This window comes from Lissotriton helveticus, chromosome 1_1 (assembly GCF_964261635.1).
Source record: "Lissotriton helveticus chromosome 1_1, aLisHel1.1, whole genome shotgun sequence".
Classification (NCBI taxonomy): Eukaryota; Metazoa; Chordata; class Amphibia; order Caudata; family Salamandridae; genus Lissotriton; species Lissotriton helveticus.
Window position 1 is genome coordinate 1658745917 of NC_136057.1, and position 15537 is coordinate 1658761453.

Consider the following 15537-nt stretch of genomic DNA (forward strand, 5'->3'; position numbering starts at 1 on the left):
ATGGCGGCACGTGAAGGACACGTCTCTGGACTCTGACCAGAAGTCCCTGGAACTGCCTGCGTTCAAGCACATCCACGAGGAGTTGTCTGTCAGTAAAGATGGCCTGATCTTGAGAGGGGGGAGGATCGTCATTCCCCAAAGACTAAGGCAAGGAGTAATCAATCTCGCTCACGAGGGCCACCGAGGGATCAGTGCCACGAAGAAAGCTCTACGAGAACGGGTCTGGTTTCCGACACTCGACCAGATGGTAGAAACTACACTCAAAGACTTTGTCTCATGCCAGCTAGTAAGCCGTGATGAACCACCGGCTCCGCTACAGATGTCCGAACTTCCAGAAGGAGTATGGCAACAGGTCGCAGTCGACTTCATCGGCCCTCTGAAATCCAGCCAATACATCATCGTCATCATGGACGAGTATTCCCGTTTTCCGTTTGCACATCTGATATCATCCACCAAAGCAACCGCAGTAATCCCAGTCCTCGACGAAACATTCGCAGCATGGGGCATTCCACTGCGAGTCAAATCGGACAACGGACCACCATTCAATGGACACGAATTCGCAGAGTTCGCAAAACATCTTCATTTCAAGCATCAAAGATCACACCCCTCTGGCCCCAGGCCAACGGCATGGTAGAACGCTTCATGGGGACATTGAAGAAAGCAGTGCAACAAGTGGAACTGAACCACCGGGACCTTCAACAAGCCCTCAATGAAGTGCTAAGAGCTTACCGCACCACGCCTCACAACACAACAAATCGATGTCCAGCCACCTTGATGCTGGGAAGGGTCCCACGCACTCGACTGCCCACCCTGGACAGTGCACTCAGGCCAAAGGTTACAAATACTGATCATGAGACACTGGTCAGACTAGACTGTGACAAGAAATTACAAATGAAGACATATGCTGACCAGCGCAGACATGCAAGACACACCGACATCCAAGAGGGAGACTGGGTGATGGTCCGATGTGACCGGAAAACAAAAGCGGACAGCCGCTACTTCAACAATCCTCTGAAGGTCAGTCACCGGAAAGGAACCATGATCACAGCAGAAGGCGATCACAAACGAATCACTCGAAACATCTTACACTTCAAGAAATGCACTCATCCTGGACAGTACGAAAATCAACGCTGGGAGTCCACCACTGACTCAGAAAGCCGAAGCAGGAGCAGTGATCAAAGTTATCCCAGTCCGGCAAGACAAGATAACATCGTGCGCCACCGGACCAGGACGCCAGAACAGGCTGACCGCCCCAGACGACAGACCAGGCGGCCGGAGCGCCTCATCGAAGTGATCTAAGAAGCAGTAAGACTTTGTACAAAAGGGCGAGATGTATCGTAACTGCCTGACCCCTGTCTGCGACAGGACAGGCAGTACAGGAAGGAAGTGGAAAGGCGGAGAAAGGGAAGTCAGTTAGGGAGTAGACACGGTAAAATAAAGACGTGTTCGACTCACCCCAAGGCTCCTGTTATCATTGGGGGTAAGGCATGACACCATGATATTGTCTCCTACGTTAGCACATCACATTTAGCAATGTCTGGTTTAATTGTTTGCTAAACAATGATTTATAAGCATTTTGTCTGCACGCTTTGAATGTATTACTTACTAACATGGAACATGCAATATATCCCCATACTTCAACCACACTCTCATCCTAACCTTTCACACAACACCACTAACACACACACACACACACACATCAAATGCATACACTTCCCAGCCTTGGTCGGCATACACCTTTAAGGTCACGGAAAGAACCCTTAATGAATGTCCGTGGTTGTGTTGCCAGCTGAGAACCACTGTAGCCAGGTCAACGCATGTTTCAGTGGAAATTGTTAATTGTATCCGACCCCATCAGGACCACCCTTTCTAGATTCTTTAAATGTGAGTGGTGGGGAATTGTATGGGGTGATGATTAGCATCTAGGGTGCTGATCTTCGTTCTCCAGGATGCGAAGATATGATTGCCATCTCATTGGTGAATTAGTGCAAATAGATGTCCAACTCCAGTTGATGTGTGATGTAAAGCTACGAACACAGCCTCCACTATTGATGGACATTAGGAGGGTGACTGAGGAGAAAGTATATCCTGGGCTATATTTTGTCTTTATTTGGCCACTTGTGGGGTTCAAATCATTATGCTAATTGGGTATACATTCCTGGATGTGAATTCCTTCAAATGCAAATGCCAATGCAGTGGTTATTCTTGTCAGAGCTATATGTTAGACGGAGCACCATTGTACAGCAGCTAGGTCGGTGGGAGTTATTCTAACAATAAAGAACTCCATGTTGTTGCAGTGCTGAGATCCTCATACATCTCTAATAGTGCAGCTCTGCCATGTCCTGCATCACCCATCTTTGCGCCTTCATTACATGCCTTAGGTAAAGTTTTCCCTACTGTTGCACAGACTGAAGTTGGCATAGTAAATTATACTGTTCCAAAGTCCAGCACTTTCCCTAAGGCAAGTCGTTGTAAATTCTTGTGTGGTAAAGGAATGCGTGGTTAAGACGCATTAATTGTTCCAACCAGGTTGTTAAGGCACACGTGGTTTTGCCATGTGTGGTTCTGTCATACAACCTCCATCTTTACCATTGCTAACATCCGGCCAGTGTATCTCTGAGGGGATTTTAAGGACACCTCTAGTATGCCAGTGCTGTCCCCAAACACACATATCTGACACAGCAGCTCATCTAATACCACCCTAAGAACTACAGAAACTGCTCTACCCCTGCTTCTCAATCTTCATCCCCAGCAACCCTGTGCTTCCAACTCTGCAACAGACACCCACACCGCACATCCCTCTGCCTTGCTCTGCAGCACCCCTGGGACCGGCACACACAGCTCAATAAATGATTCTCAATCATGTTTCACATACAGCACTACCAGTTATGCCACAGGACGTACAGATGGTCATTTCTACGATGGTTGACCAGATTTTGAAATCCAAATGCAGGGAAGTTTCACAAACATAGTAATAGGGTTACAAATGTTCGCTCGACCAAGGGTCACAGTGTGTCAACTACTAGTGCTAACTGCAACCTTTGCACACAATATTATCTGTGTTAACTAAACTGGTTTCTGTAAGGGGCTGCTCACAAACCCTGCACTGGAACACAGGAAATGTGTCTCACCCAGTGTTCAGCCACCCTACCTCGTAAAACTGGAACAGGAGTTATATTTCTAAAAATTTGCGGGGGTGAAAAACTGGGACTTCTGATTACTCTATTTAGAGAGTCATCCGGGCCCTCCACTACACTGTAGCTAGTACAGTCACTCCTCGGGGCGGGCGTGACCCGAGGAGATAAATAAACAGCAGGAGACCGATAGGGGTCTTCCCGCCAGCAATGTAATGTAGTGTGGTGGTGTATTTATTTAGTGCTGCGTAGGACTCACTACCCCACAGGCCCCGCTGTGCTACACTGACGACGAGGCCGGTCGAACCCCGGTGCCCAGCTTCAAGCGGAGCTCGCCAGCAACGTTCCAGCGAACTGAGAGGCGGCACCTCTACCCCGCACTCCGTAATCGCCTGGGCGGAAGGCCGCTGGACCAACCGCGGCGTCTGCACCATCGTGCAACCTCACCAGAGTGCTGCTGACAGTAGCCGTTGTCACCACAGGGGAGCCGCCGCCTGCTGGAAGCCCACCCCACAGTGCGGCCACGTCCTGTAATCTGTGTGCTCCTGCCCGGCTGTGTCCCGCACCTGCTGCCCCACCTCCGGTGCCCCTGAAGGACGTCCCGCACTGAGGCAGAAGAGAGCAACGCGTTCCAGCCAGCAGCCAGCGGGTGAGTGACACGGAGCACCGCCGCATCGATGTGCTGCATCGCGCTTTACCTACCACGTGGCCCACCACCTGGGGACCTCGCACATCGTAGTGCAGACACTCTGCTGCCACCAGCATTCCACAAGTAGCGGAGCTGTGGGGGAGAGCCTGCCTGCCCCCCAACACAAGCCTCAGCCTATCGACGAGCTGCAGGCATGTGTGCCCAGCTCATTTCCCCACAAGCCCCACCAGAGGGCTGAAGGCTCTGCAAAGGTTTTGATCACAGTGCGCCCAGTGTATTTCCCCACAGGCCAAGGTGTTGATCATGGGCCCTGCCTTCCATGTGTCCAGGCACTGGTCCCACAGGATTGTTCAACCACCAGCATCTTCAAAAGGGAGAGAGTCACACCCCATTTGTGAGATAATAGAGGGAGATACAAGAACAGCAAAGGACAGTAGGGCAACAAAAAGGCGATAAGGAGCTGTCACACTACGCCCACATGCCCAAGCACCACCACGATGAGCACGCAACAGCAGGCAGGTGCCGCTGGCCAACCAGCCGACACGGTTGATCAACAGAGAGGCGCTAACGCCCAGCCCCCAAGCCACAACCACGCAATGGTGGCCCCGCTGCAGCCGTTCAGCGAAACGCCTGACCCAGCCACGGCTGCCCCACGCTGGAAAGCATTGAACGGACAATTGAATCACTATTGGATCGCTGCTCATATACTATGGCAGCGCAGAGATCTACGATCTTTTCGAAACACTGCCCAACAAAGGAAACGATGACGAATACGAGGCGGCGGTCGCTGCGCTAGACATACATTTTGACCCGCAGCTGAACCCAGATTTTGAAAGGTTCAAGTTCAGACAGGTGACACAATCCAGCAAAGAGTCCGTAGACATGTATTACGGGTGGCTGCGCCAGTTGGCAAGCACATGCTCCTTTGCCGACCGAAGGAAAGAAATACGTGGCCAGGTCATTCAGGGGTGTCGCTCTGCACTGCTAGGAAAACTGATTTTTCGACAACCGGGGATCTCATTGGACAAAATCCTCATCCTTGCTATATCGCACAAACTCTCTGATGTCCGAGCGGGGGAAATGGAGGCCACCCTACTCAGAGCTGTCTCTGCGCCACTGGCGCATAAGTATACACCCATTAAAGAAGAACGGGTCAAAGCAATAAAACGGCGCCCGACCACATTTCGCCAGACCTCGCGACCATCACAATCGGTATGTGTGGCAACTGCAGAGATGACCACCTGCCAACAGCAGTGTGCAGAGCAAAGGGGAAGACGTGCTCCCGCGGCGGGAAGATGAATCACTTCGCAAAGGTATCCAGAAGTGGCCGATCTCGGCAGACCTACACCAAGCCGCGAGGAATGATGCAACATCTATGCCAAGTATCGCTTGAAGACCCACAAACACAAGAGGACGACCTGTCACGCGGACGGTGTTTTGCGCTCGAAGGAGACTACGATGAAGTGTTCATTCTATCCTTCGTCAGCAGAAGTGACAAGCATCAGAGACCACTGCCGATGTGCTCTGTCCTAGTCGAGGGGTCCGCAGTCCAGGCACTCATCAACACGGGTGCATCCCTCAATGTGATGGACTTGGAGCAGTATGAACGCCTGTCGCCACAACCCCCTCTTGCACCCACCAAGGCTCTGATCCATACCTAACGAGGTACCTATCCACTACCTCTCAGGGGTGTCATTGAGGCGGAAATCGCCGGTGACCACCATGTCACAAAGGCACGGTTCCACATCACAGAAGGACGGAAGGGTACCCTACTCAGCTGACACACGGCAGAATACCTAGGTCTGTTCTTCTTCCTCCATCAGATACATGAGTCCCACGCCGACACCATACTACTGGAGTTTGCTGCACTGTTCACAGGACTAGGCAAGTTGAAGGGAAAACAATTCAAGCTCCACATCGATACCACAGTGTAACCCACTGCCCTGAGGCACCGGATAGTGTCATTCAGTCTCCTCCCCCTGGAAGTAGAATAGCTGAAGAAACTCGAAGAGCTGAGCGTCATTGAGAAAGTGTCTGGCCCAACTCCATGGGTGTCGTGGCACTTAAACCAAAACATCCAGGAGCCATACGGCTGTGTGTAGATATGAGGCTCCCAATCCTAGCAGTCAAAAGGGAACGTCACCTCACTCCTATGATGGACGACATAGTGGCTGACCTGAACAGAGCCAAATGGTTCTCAAAATTGGACTTAAATGCAAGGCTCAAGCCGGGAAAGCAGGTACATCACCACGTTCTCCACCCATGTTGGCCTCAGGATATATAAACGGCTCAGTTTCGGAGTATCGTCGGCAGCCGAAGTCTTCCAAAACGCCATCAGGGAAGCACTATCAGGCCTGCAAGGCGTAATTAATTTGAGCTACAACATCCTGGTGATCTCGAACATCCTTGATGAGCTCATGTTCACCTACGAGCCCCCCTCCAGCGACTGGTGGACTGTGGGCTGACCCTGCACAAAGCCAAGTGTTCCTTCTACCAGGAATCGGTCGACTTCTTTGGTTACGTCTTCACCAGAGACGGATTGCGAGTAGACCCTCTGAGCGGCCAGCACTCCAAAGACCCCCACTGAAGTTTGCAGTTTCCTGGGCATGGCCACTTACTGTGGCAGATTAATACTGAATTTGGCCTCTTTGTCAGAACCACTCCGCGCCCTCACTCATAGTAATCACAAGTGGGAATGGACTGTAGCCGCTAACACAGTGTTCAATTCCATAAAGGCAGCACTCATGGACAAGACAGTAATGGCCTACTTTCTCCCCGGGCGATGCACCAAACTCGTCATAGATGCCAGTCCCGTGGGCCTCGGGCCGTTCTCCTCTAAGAACATGACCAAGACACCTAGAGGCCAGTCACATATGCCAGTCGAGCGCTCTCCTATACCGAGACAAGATACGCCCAAATGGAGAGGGAGGCTCTAGCAATAAAGTGGGCGTGTCAGCATTTTCACCTCTATCTGTATGGGCAGCACTTCCAGGTGGTGACAGACCACAAACCACTGCTGCCACTCTTTGAGGGATTGTTGAGGCTGGCACCCACCAGAAGCGAAAGGTGGCCCGTGCAACTACAGGCATACAACTTCAAGGTGATCTCCGCCCTGGGGCTCACAATCCGGCAGACTACCTCTCAAGACACCCGGAAGGGGGAGCTGCTAGGACCCTGCCTCAAGACGAGGCATACTCGGAGGTGTTTGTAAGGATGGTCCCGTATGAAGCTTGCTCCAAAGCCATGACACTGGAGCCAAATGGCATGCCAGAGTTATCAGATATGGTAATCCAGTTAACCACTCTAGTTAAAGAATCGATTAATACTCTGGTAACCAGGCTAGACAAAATCGAACAAGACTTAGCAATTATTATTAAGTCTACCAGTAACTACAGGGGACAATCATAGACAGCCTTTATACACTTATAATAGTATAAATAGACCTAAGAATGCTACAAAGGTCCAATGTGATCCACCACAAAGTGCTCCACCCCTTTCAACTTCTACAATTGCGATTCATAGTGGCCTGCAGAGAAGGGGGGGATAAGGCGATTGAAACCATGACATTTACTCCTCAACCTGACAATGCATTTAAGCAGAGTAAAAATACACCTGAGGCCCGAGAATGCCTTTCTAATAGTGTTTAACTCTAAATCTTCCACCTGCTGCTGTCCCTTACACAATAATCCTGGCAAATGTTCTACCACTTCTTGGGAGCACAAACGAATCTTGGGTCACTTTAAAGAACAAAAACAATCCACTACCTAGGTGCCAAGACAGGGCTAACAAGTGAGATGTTCCAGCTATTTAAAATGGTTAGACGAGTTCAATGGGTAGGCCCCCATACTAAAATATTTAAGGGGGATTGTGTTGTCTTATCACTAGGCTCACCTGCATTGGTCCATGATATATTGAAAAGAATAAATCCTAATGAATTCATAGTTGACGGCATAAAGGTTTTCCCCCTGGGGTTCTTTTATAAACCGACAGGACAGCAGAAAAACACCGATCAAGTGAGACCTTCCCGTTTGAACAATGATTGGAGCTATAACCTGGAAGTATCAAATAGGTATCGCACATTACATTCCTTAGAGGAGGTAGATTGACTCGATGACAACATGGGCAATCAATCTAGTGCAATAGTCCAGTTTTCTACATTAGAGAGCCCGTTATTCATTACAGGGGAATCGCTGGGAGGTAATACTCAAGAAGGGAGGGAATTGGATTTGCTACGTGTCTTGCCATGTAGCCCAGTACATTTTAATGCCTGTAAGGACATTGATACACCTGAGAGTATACTGAATGTTAATAAGGAAACCGAAGCTTACAGTATCCAGCTAGGCGAACAAGAACTCAGTGTTGATTCCACTATAACAAAGGTGATAGGTCCTGTTTTTACAAATATGCAAGAAGGGATATCTTTTAACCCGATAGTACAGGCACAGGTACTGGACCCCCAAAAAAATTAACACACGAGCAGGTGAGAGTCATTTTTTGGAATGTTTCAGGGCTCCGATCTAAGGTTTCCAACAGGGAATGGACCGATTTTATCAGGAATTTTTACATCCTGTGTCTTCAGGAAACCTGGTTATTGGTGGAACTGCACATAGATGGTTATAAAACATTCCATATTCCAGCACAACATTATCTCATGATAGGAATAAAGGAGGGATTTGCATTTATATCTCGAACTTGTTGAAGGTTAGGAAGATCATAATGTTTAGAACCTGTACTTATTACCAAATAGTAAATATTCACTTTTCTAAAAAAGTTGTTGTAGCAGTTATTAAATTCTACAACAACATAGGCAAGGGCAATGTAATCAGCGTTCTAAGGGATCTCAATGAGGACTTGTATGAGTTATGTATGCTGGCAGGGTTGGATGTCATTATTATTTGGAGGGGGGGTTTCATATAGGAACTTGTGTGCAGTCGCTCTGTAGGTCAGGGGAAAACGAAACAGAGGACAATATACTTATGCACCACTTTGTCCATACTGACGGTGGGGAAGTTTGCAACGAAATCCTGGTTTCTCACAATCTCGGTTTTGCAAACAAGCTCTGCTGCCCCCGTTGAATTTGGTCCAACTTTTATTGGGAGAGGAGCTAGCTCTATTATAGATTTTATCATAGTTCCAAATCGTTATGCCTCCTGGTTTAGTAAGTTTATTATTCACCCTAATGGGGTAAGTGACCATTTGCCGCTGAGTGTTGAAATGTGTCTCATTCGTAATAGTGGCATATCGGTGGTTGAGAGCTTGGCCTGGATACAAGATCCTGTATTGGATAGGCAAAATGGTTACTCATTGAGATGGGGCGAGAAAACCTCAGTGGCCCTGAATACAAAAATCATGTCCAGGGCAAAAGATAATATCCTAGAGTGTCTTAGTGAAGCGATCGCCCCCAAGGATATCCTTATCGCGCACTCTCAGATAGTGCTGGCGATTCAAGAGATACTGAGTCGCCCGGGCAGAAACGTAGTACATAATAAGAACGGCTGGTTCGATACAACTTGTACCAGGACTTATTCTGCTTTAAAGGCTGCCCTTCATAAGACAGTTAGAGACTATGATGAAATCAGGGGGCTTAGGAAGGTGGATTATATAGCGAGGAGGAATAGAAAGAAGGAAATTAAAGAGCAGGCATGGCAGAATCTTTATGAGGCTTCCCTTATGAAGGACTGCTCACATTTCTGGCAGCAGTGAAGGCGCATTTCTTCGTGAATAGGGAAGCAGCCAGAATGGAGATCGCTATTATTAGCAAAGCATCTGTGGCTGACCTAGGTTTCGCACTCAAATTTCAATGTCGGATAATTAATTTGATATTGTGCACAACAACATCCGGAGCTGGCCACAAAAAGCTCCACTGTGAAAACAGATACCAAATTCTATAGAACAAAGGATGGTGCACCAAAATTAGCAGTCCAAATAAGCTGTCGTATTTTTGAGGAGTCCTTTATTATTTTCAATCTTTTTTAAAAAGGCATCAGCCAACGCGTTTCGTTCTCATATGAACTTCTTCAGGGCTAGAGAAAAACCTGGTGACACGTAAGGCAACCAAGCTAAATTTGTAAGTAGAAACTTCCACCTCATCAATAGGACTATGGCAACTCCCTCTACGCCGGAACCACGGCAAAACTCCAGAAAAGACTCCAGCGCATTCAGAACGCCTCAGCACGACTCATCCTGGACATCCCCCGACACAGCCACATCTCCGCACACCTGAGAAACCTGCACTGGCTCCCCGTCAACAAGAGAATCACGTTCCGACTCCTCACCCACGCACACAAAGCTCTCCACAACCAAGGCCCAAGATACCTCAACGACCGCCTGAACTTCTACACTCCCACCCGCCGGCTTCGATCAACCAGCCACGCCCTCGCCGCCGCCCCCCGCATCCGAAGAGCGACAACGGGAGGAAGATCCTTCTCCTACCTGGCCGCCAAGACGTGGAACTCCCTCCCCACCCACCTCTGCCTGACCCAAGACCACCTCGCCTTCAGGAAGCAACTCAAGACCTGGCTGTTTGAGCAGTAGTAAACCCCCCTACCCCAAGCGCCTTGAGACCCTCCGGGTGAGCAGCGCGCTATACAAATGCTTGATTGATTGATTGATAGGTCAGAATCTTGGAATAAATAGATGTGCCGTATTTAGGAGGGGTTACTAGTGCAAATGAGCGTCATCGGGCAAGAGTCTACACGGTCCAGAAGTGACAAGGCCACACCGTGATAGGGTTTCAGTATAAGTGAGAGACTGAACCACAATTCCTCGGCATGTGGGCTGTGAGACCATAAGTTGATCTCAGAACTAGTTGGAGTCGATGAGCACCTCCCAATAAATTATATCTTGCCCATAGAGTGCTGTAAATCAAATATGCATAAGGAATGGGGGTAGAGACTGTGCAAAAATGCAATGGCCGTGGGATAAGGCATATATAACCCTATACCACCAATACTGGTCTCCCCAAACCGGAGTTCGTATTCTCCGTACGTCCCGATTCCGCGTCTCAAATCCCGATATATCAAATATCAGAATGGAGATCGCTATTAGCGAGGACACATGGGTTGATTTTTTTTCCAAAGTCTGTGGGATAGAAGACAACGATTCAGTTACCCTGGTAGATCAGTCAACAGTGGAATCAGTCCCTCCTCTGTTCCCAATAGATATACACCTTACCCACCGCGAAATACTGATGGCAATCAATGAGGGTAAGGGGAGAAAAGCTCCCGGCCCTGATGGGACTCCGATAGACCTCTACAAGTTCACAATGGACGTTTGGTCACCACTGTTAACTCGAGTGCTAAACGCCTGGTGTACGGAGGGATTCATAAAAACTTGGTCAGAGTCCGTCATCATACCAATTTCCAAGAAAGGGGACAGGGAAAACCCTGCTTGCTATAGACCTATATCCCTCTTGGATTCATTAATGAAAGTAGGGGGTAGAGTAATTCTTAACAGATTGCAACAATGGGCGGAGGATAATTGTATCCTAAGCCCCGTTCAATATGGATTCAGGGAGGGTAGGGGTACGGTGGAACAAGTTTTACATTTTATCTTAATCCAGGGGAAGTGTATTCATTCCAAAGAGGGGAAAATATTTGCAGTTTTCGTCGATCTAACTGCGGCTTTTGATTCAGTTGTCCATTCGTGGTTGTGGCAGATTTTGGAAAGCCTTCAGGTTGATCCATCTTTGGTGCAATTCCTGAGGCAGCTCTATGCAGGAGCGTCTGCAAGGGTAAGGTATGGCCTAAAAGGAGAATGCACTAAGTCATTCCGTGTGGAGAAGGGCGTTAGACAAGGATGTGTACTCGCCCCATTCCTATTCTCTATTCATACCAACACTTTAGAGGAGGAATTGGTGGCGAGAGATCCCCCAAAAATTGGTAACAAACAGATCGTCTCGCTTCTCTACGTGGATGACGCCATGCTGATGTCCAGAACTCAACTGGGCCTAGAAAAAGCCCTCTCTACCTATATCAACTTTATGGGGAATAGGGGCTTGCAGCTTAACGTGAAGAAAACCTTTGTTATGCCCTGCGGCAAGGGGAGTAACAATCAATGCAACCTAGTTGTGGACAAAGGGAAAATTGAACAGACAAAAAGGTTTTCCTATTTGAGCATTTTGTTAGAGGATATGGGATCTGGGAGATCCGCAATTAAGAATAGGTCTCTTCTGTTTAAATGATCAGCTGTAGCAGTGATGTTATTTTCTCAGAAAATGGGCAAAAAGCCCCCTAGGATCCTGCTAAAAATCGACTTTTACGCCGACCCTAGTGTTATGAGCACTATGTCCAGAAAAGAACTAAAGAGAATCTGTTTAAGTCATTTGGAGTCCTTACGAATTGGGCTTGAAATAAATAAGAGCACTGTCCTGTGGCATAATGCAACCTTGATCTGCGACACTATTCAACCATACTTAGTAGTCTGTCTTGGTGGTTATGACAGGTAGGTCCTGACTAGGTTCAGGTTTGATAATTTTCATCGCCTAGTATCTTTTCCTACCAGAAACAATTGGTCTAGACAGCTCTGCCCATGCCCATGTGACAATCTTTCCATACAGACTACAATGAATGTGACTCTCTTTTGTAAATTCTATACGAATGACCGTGCTAAATGGATTATGCCTTTTTTTTTAAAAGGAGCATGGAGGCAATGTCGCCCAGCCTTTTTATTATTACAGTTATTGGAAAATGGTTTTCTGAAAAGTGCAATAAGAAAAAGGAAAAGTTTAACTCTTTTAAACAAATATATGTACTCTGAGGATAGCTGATGGATGTATTTTATCTTGTAAATGAAATGAATTGTATTGTGTATGATATTTGTGGCTTTTATGGTTTTTATGATATTTAAAAATCGAATAAACCATTTTTCAGATTCAGACACTGGAGGAGATTGGTCAGGCAACCGCAGATGATGAAACACTGACCAGAGTGAAAAACGCCCCGACGCAGAATGGTTGGTCCCACTTCTTGGACTGGGCCCCATCGCTGCGAGCAGAAGACAGCCATGCCCGACAGCAGCTCTGGAGAGTTCACAACGAACTGAGCGAGGGGAGCAAGGAGTATTCCTAAGGGGTCATGTCATTGTGATCCCAAGAGCCCTTCAAGATTGGATAATACAGTTGGCGCACTTTTGCCATCAAGGTACAGCAAAGACCAAAGCTCGGTTGCGAAATAAAGTGTGGTCCCCAGCCACGGATACCATGGTGGAAGACATGATACAACAGTGCCACTCATGCACCATCACTGGTGGAGACCCCACTCCGGCGCCGATTATCACGGAAGAGCTGTGTGAACTCCTGTGGTCCAAAGTCAGCCTTGACTTTGGGAGTTTTCCCAATGGTCGCAACACGCTGGTACTCATCAACTCATTCTCAAAATTCCCGGTTGTGGAGGTGGTGGTTTCGACAGCATTCTCATACGGCAAGAAGGTGCTGGACAGGACCTTCGCCCTCCTTGGGCTGGCGGATGAGATCCGCTCAGACAATGGTTCCCCATTCCAAGGTCAAGAATTCCAAAGCTACCTGGAGAACAAGGCGATTCGACACAGGAAGATCACTCCCTTATTGCCTCAAGCCAATGGGGAGGTGGAACGCTTCATGTGAACCCTTAACCAAGCTTTGAGGATTGCAGTGGAACAAGGGGAAGAGGTTGATTCGGCCCTCAACCAATTACTGGATGCAAACAGGCAGACGCTCCACAGCCCTACCTGGTGTGCTCCCGCCCACCTGTTGTTCAAAAGGGCCCAGCGAGATAGCATCCCAACACACCTGGCGTGGAAATCTTCAGAGAGAGACAGGGTGGCCACTCAAGCAAGTAGGACAGTAACCAATCAAAAGGCTAGTATCACAAGGGGCGCAAAAGAATCACAGCTGAGAGAAGGGGACCGTGTAGTGGTCAAGGACAGGCACCCCGGCTGGAAATTCCAGACACCGTTTGAGCCGGAGGAATGGACCATTGTCAAGGTGCAAGGTACGATGGTCACAGCCCAAAGAGGACAGCAAGTGGTCACGAGGAATTTATCATATTTCAAGAGAGTTTATGGGCCTCACGCCATCTCGGAAGGTACAGAAGAACCTGATGACGCCCAGGGTTATACCTGTGTAAGTCTCCGGGGCCAGTTGCGGTCATACTCCGGCGCTCCCGAGAAGAGAGCGGAGAACCTATTCCGGCCAGGGGAAGAATCAGCCAAGACAGCACGACCGTTCCACCCACCAACACGCAGGTGGATGCAGTGACCAGTTCCAACTTCCGGAGCCAGAGGTATGGTCTCTGGCTGAATCCTGCACCCAGCCAGAAGCTGCGAGACTTAATGGGCACGTCCCCTTGAACATGCCTACCTGATAAACTGATACTAAACAAAAGGAGGGATGTAGAGAGCCATCCGGGCTCTCCACTGCATTGTAGCTAGTGCAGTCATTCCTCGGGGCGGGTGCGACCCAAGGAAATAAATAGACGGCTGGAGACCCTTCGGAGTCTTCCTACCAGCAATGTACATGTAGTGTGGTGGTGTATTAATTTAGCGCTGCGCAGGGCTCACTACCCCCTAGGCCCTGCCATGATACACACTACTTCTCCGACTGGAATTCATGGTCGGACTGCGACATAAAATAGTCACAGGCACCAAAGTGGTCTCCATTAGCTAATCAGATTGCAAAAAAAAAGTGGCCCACGTTTTTAACCTGTAAATACAATGCTGTAAACGTGTTTGGCACAGGCATGCAACGCTCATTGGCCTCAAAGGGCTTTAGCCTCCCCCCGCCCCGTCATGTGTGTCAGCCCAGGCTGAAACAGCTTCCCGGGCACACACACAGCCGCACCGAGCACTTTACAGGTCTTTAAAAGACCATTTGCTTGTTAATGAGGCTTTGTTGTTTTTCACCCCTTCTTAGAGCCCCTGCAACTCCACTCTGCCTATTGCTTGAAGAATTAGCCTCCCCCCCAAATTTTCTCTTAGCCCCCCCACCCTAAAATTTGCCTCTACATGCGCCTCTGGTTTGGTAAGGCATGGGCGACAGCGTGCATTTGTGCTTACTGCATGCAATGTTTGTGGTAATACCAGTGAAATAAACTGTAAAAACTAGCCCACCAGACCAGAAACAGCCCCACAAATAGACACAAAAAACAGTGCATGCGCTTCCCTGTGAAACCAGCCCTTGGGCACTGCCAGCTTGCCCTGCAAGCCCGTCCGACTCTGACTCTATTGGCTTGGGGTATTGTCAGGGAGCCAAAGCCGCCACACCCATGCAGAGTCCTTTATTTCTAGAGCCAGATGGGTTCATTGGGTGCACCATGCCCGCCACTCACCTTCCTTGCCCGCTGTAAGTACGCCCGTCCTCAGAACCGTCACCTGGCCCGTCGCCTGGTGTGATCGCCCGCACACCTGTGGTGTCTTAAACGTGCAGTCTGAATTTCGCCCAGGGTGAGACTTCCTAAGCAACACTTGTAGTTGGACTCTGACCTGAGCTTATCTCACTCTCCCAGTTTGAACTTTGATCCCTCTGAAACACCGGTGGCCCGGGTGCCAGGATATGAGCTTTCTGAGGCAGAGCTTGGTTGTGAAAGGGCAGAAGGGATGGGTCAGAAACATTAACATATGGAGCTCACTTATGAAAAGCTGGCCGGAACGGGGCAGAATCACTAACATCCAGCTCACTTATGAAAAGCTGGCAGGGCTGGGGCAGAATCAGTCACATATCGAGCTCACTTATGAAAAGCTGGCAGGAACGGGGCAGAATCACTAACATCCAGCTCACTT

General features: G+C 48.7%; 1 protein-coding gene across 3 annotated transcripts in view; it reads right to left on the reverse strand.

Moving 5' to 3' along the window:
- LOC144829970 (retinol dehydrogenase 16-like) overlaps window positions 1-15253 on the reverse strand; it is a 273479-nt gene extending 258226 nt beyond the window's left edge. Inside the window, exon 1 of one of the 3 annotated variants that reach the window (XM_078688873.1) lies at window positions 15087-15253. The gene's annotated coding sequence lies outside the window, so the exon portion shown is untranslated. The remainder of the gene's footprint in view (window positions 1-15086) is intronic. The other 2 variants (XM_078688871.1, XM_078688872.1) reach the window with 2 other exon arrangements.
- Between the last annotated feature and the right edge of the window lie 284 nt (window positions 15254-15537).